The sequence below is a fragment of the Lolium rigidum genome, chromosome 6, assembly GCF_022539505.1.
Source record: "Lolium rigidum isolate FL_2022 chromosome 6, APGP_CSIRO_Lrig_0.1, whole genome shotgun sequence".
Lineage (NCBI taxonomy): Eukaryota > Viridiplantae > Streptophyta > Magnoliopsida > Poales > Poaceae > Lolium > Lolium rigidum.
Genome location: NC_061513.1, coordinates 245,466,429 through 245,470,143, shown reverse-complemented (window position 1 = coordinate 245,470,143; position 3,715 = coordinate 245,466,429).

Genomic DNA, 3,715 nt, shown 5'->3' with positions numbered 1-3,715 from the left:
TGGTGAAGGACGAGTCCGTGGACGAGCCCGTCGACGAGCGCGTCAAGCAGGAGGTCGTCACCGACGAGATGTACAACTTCCGAGCAGTACTACGACGCCTCCGGCCGCCGCAAGTGGTTCTAGATTAGGTTTAGTTTTAAAGTTAGTCAAATTTCGTTCGAATCTATGTAAGTTTGGACGAATCTAATCGAATCTAGTTAAGTTTAAAATTTGCGAAATTTTGTTTGGGGGACGCGACTGGGGAGCGACGTCCCCCAAACGCGGCACGAACGAAACACGTCCCCCAAACGCTCAATCCGGCGCGGTTTGGGGGACGGTTTGGGGGACGCGACTGGAGATGCTCTAAGGATCCGTCGATCATCCGCACAATTTTGCATGTGTGGGTTTATCTCATCATTGAGCTCCATTGGGGCACGTAGTTTAAGCACCAGCGAGATTTACCTGTCGGGTGGTCGAGTGTGTTCTAGCTAAGGCTAGTAGTTTGTTTTTATCATGGGATCGTCCGTACATAAGCGTGTTTAAGAATGTGAACATTCTTACGAATTTGATTCACAGTTAGTCTAACTTCAGGGATATTCCACACCTCAGTTCCGAAATAAATATCCCAAATTTATCTAGATAAGTATTACCTAGACGTGTTTTAGTGTATAGGTACATGTTAATTTAGATAAATTTACGATACTTATTTACGAACAAGAAAGAAGAAGGTAGATTGTATACAAGCGAACATAGCGGGAAGTCTGCCAGTCTGGTCACGTTAAATATGAACTATATAAGATAAATTTATTTTGGGTCACGAAGTTAATACATTTAGAGCCGCTTAGATACATTTTGCTAGCTTTGTAGGATCGAGGAGCCTTCCGGGATATCCATTTTGACTCACGGGCGTATATGAACCCGTTTTGCGATAATACATTAGTATCAAAAAGATCTGAAACAAAATTATTATTCACGGGTCATTCTTTTGTCCTTTTTACATATGCCACATAAAAATGTTTGTTTTGCTCAAAAACTTCTGTGCCAACATGGAATGCCCGAACATACATGCAGAATTTGAGCTATGATTTTTTTGGTATTTTAAAATTTGTTTTTCATACTTTTTTCATAATAGATCATATGCATCGAGTTGTGCTAAAACACCACCTCCAAGATTTTTCTACTTTAGGTTTCATAAAAAAACTCATCTGAACTGGAATATCTTGGAGAGGCTTAATGTTTTTTCCACGGCAGCAATTAAACATCATTTAATAGGGATCTCATTCTCTCCTCCATCTTCTCCCTCCTTACTATAGTACTTGAGAGTCTTCTCCACTGTCCGGGGTTGAAACAAGGCCTTCTCCGGCAGCGATGCTGCTCGGAGATGGGTGAGGCGCGAGGTGACAGAAAAGGAGGTCGATGGATGCTCTGCTTAAAGTTGTGTCGCAGTGTTCATGCTGCTTTTCTCAGGAGCTCTCTAGTAGAGGACTTGCGTCAGCGAGGTCTAGCTTGCTTCCGCTTCTTCTTGTCGAAAGGCGGCCCTCCTCATCTAATTTGGTTAGATTAGCTTCCTCTTGGTCTCAGGTCGCTGTGGAGGATCTTCGGCTCTGGCAGGAGGCTATCCAGAGTCGATCTCCCAAGTGGTTCGTCTGCGATGGGTGACGTGGGGGTACCACGAAAATTCCCATAAGTTACGGAATTTGGTTTTCGGGGAATACGATGCGCTGGTGGATTTGTCGGCATACAAACAACACAACACACGGGACACGATTTACCCAGTTTCAGGCCCCGGAGGGAAAACCCAACATGTTGCTTATCTGCTCTTGATTGATGATGATTAGTGTTAGAATATTGCCGTGATGGCTCTAGTATGACCTAGGTTACACAACGTGTGTCTTGTCCTCCTCGTCGACCCCTCCTGATTCTTATATAGGAGGCCATCTGTCAGGACTCCGGGTTGGTTACATGTTTGATTATCTCTGTATGAGCTCGTACTTGTGTTGCATGCTAGGTTTCTCGGCTTCGGTTGCTTATTGCACCATGGGCTTCATGAGTCTTCGGTTGTACCACATCCGGTATGGTAATAGTGGGTACCTGATGGCGTGTATTTCACACGTTCGTTGGGAACCCCAAGAGGAAGGTATGATGCGCACAGCAGCAAGTTTTCCCTCAGAAAGAAACCAAGGTTTATCGAACCAGGAGGAGCCAAGAAGCACGTTGAAGGTTGATGGCGGCGGGATGTAGTGCGGCGCAACACCAGGGATTCCGGCGCCAACGTGGAACCTGCACAACACAACCAAAGTACTTTGCCCCAACGAAACGAGTGAGGTTGTCAATCTCACCGGCTTGCTGTAACAAAGGATTAACCGTATTGTGTGGAAGATGATTGTTTGCAGAGAAAACAGTAAAAACAAGTATTGCAGCAGATTTGTATTTCAGTATAAAAGAATGGAACGGGGTCCACAGTTCACTAGAGGTGTCTCTCCCATAAGATAAAAGCATGTTGGGTGAACAAATTACAGTCGGGCAATTGACAAATAGAGAGGGCATAACAATGCACATACATGTCATGATAAGTATAGTGAGATTTAATTGGGCATTACGACAAAGTACATAGACCGCCATCCAACCGCATCTATGCCTAAAAAGTCCACCTTCAGGTTATCGTCCGAACCCCTCCGAGTATTAAGTTGCAAAGCAACATACAATTGCATTAAGTATGGTGCGTAATGTAATCAACAACTACATCCTCGGACATAGCGCCAATGTTTTATCCCTAGTGGCAACAGACACAGCACAACCTTAGAACTTTCGTCACTCGTCCCGGTGTCAATGCAGGCATGAACCCACTATCGAGCATAAATAGTCCCTCGTGGAGTTAAGAGTAAAAACTTGGCCAGAGCCTCTACTAATAACGGAGAGCATGCAAGATCATAAACAACACATATGCAATAACTTGATAATTAACATAACATGGTATTCTCTATCCATCGGATCCCGACAAACACAACATACAAGTATTACGGATAGATGATCTTGATCATGTTAGGCAGCTCACAAGATCCAACAATGAAGCACAATGAGGAGAAGACAACCATCTAGCTACTGCTATGGACCCATAGTCCAGGGGTGAACTACTCACTCATCACTCCGGAGGCGACCATGGCGGTGTAGAGTCCTCCGGGAGATGAATCCCCTCTCCGGCGAGGTGCCGGAGGAGATCTCCAGAATCCCCCGAGATGGGATTGGCGGCGGCGGCGTCTCTGGAAGGTTTTCCGTATCGTGGTTTTTCGCATCAGGGGTTTCACGACGAAGGCTTTAAGTAGGCGGAAGGGCAGAGTCGGAGGGCTGACGAGGGGCCCACACCATAGGGCGGCGCGGGCCCCCTCTGGCCACGCGGCCCTATGGTGGCGGCGCCTCGTCGCCCCACTTCGTATCCCTTTCGGTCTTCTCGGAAGGTTCGTGGCAAAATAGGACCCCGGGTCTTGATTTCGTCCAATTCCGAGAATATTTCGTTACTAGGATTTCGAAACCAAAAACAGCAGAAAACAAAGAATCGGCACTTCGGCATCTTGTTAATAGGTTAGTTCCAGAAAATGCACGAATATGGCATAAAGTGTGCATAAAACATGTAGGTATCATCAATAATATGGCATGGAACATAAGAAATTATCGATACGTCGGAGACGTATCAAGCATCCCCAACCTTAGTTCTGCTCGTCCCGAGCGAGTAAAACGA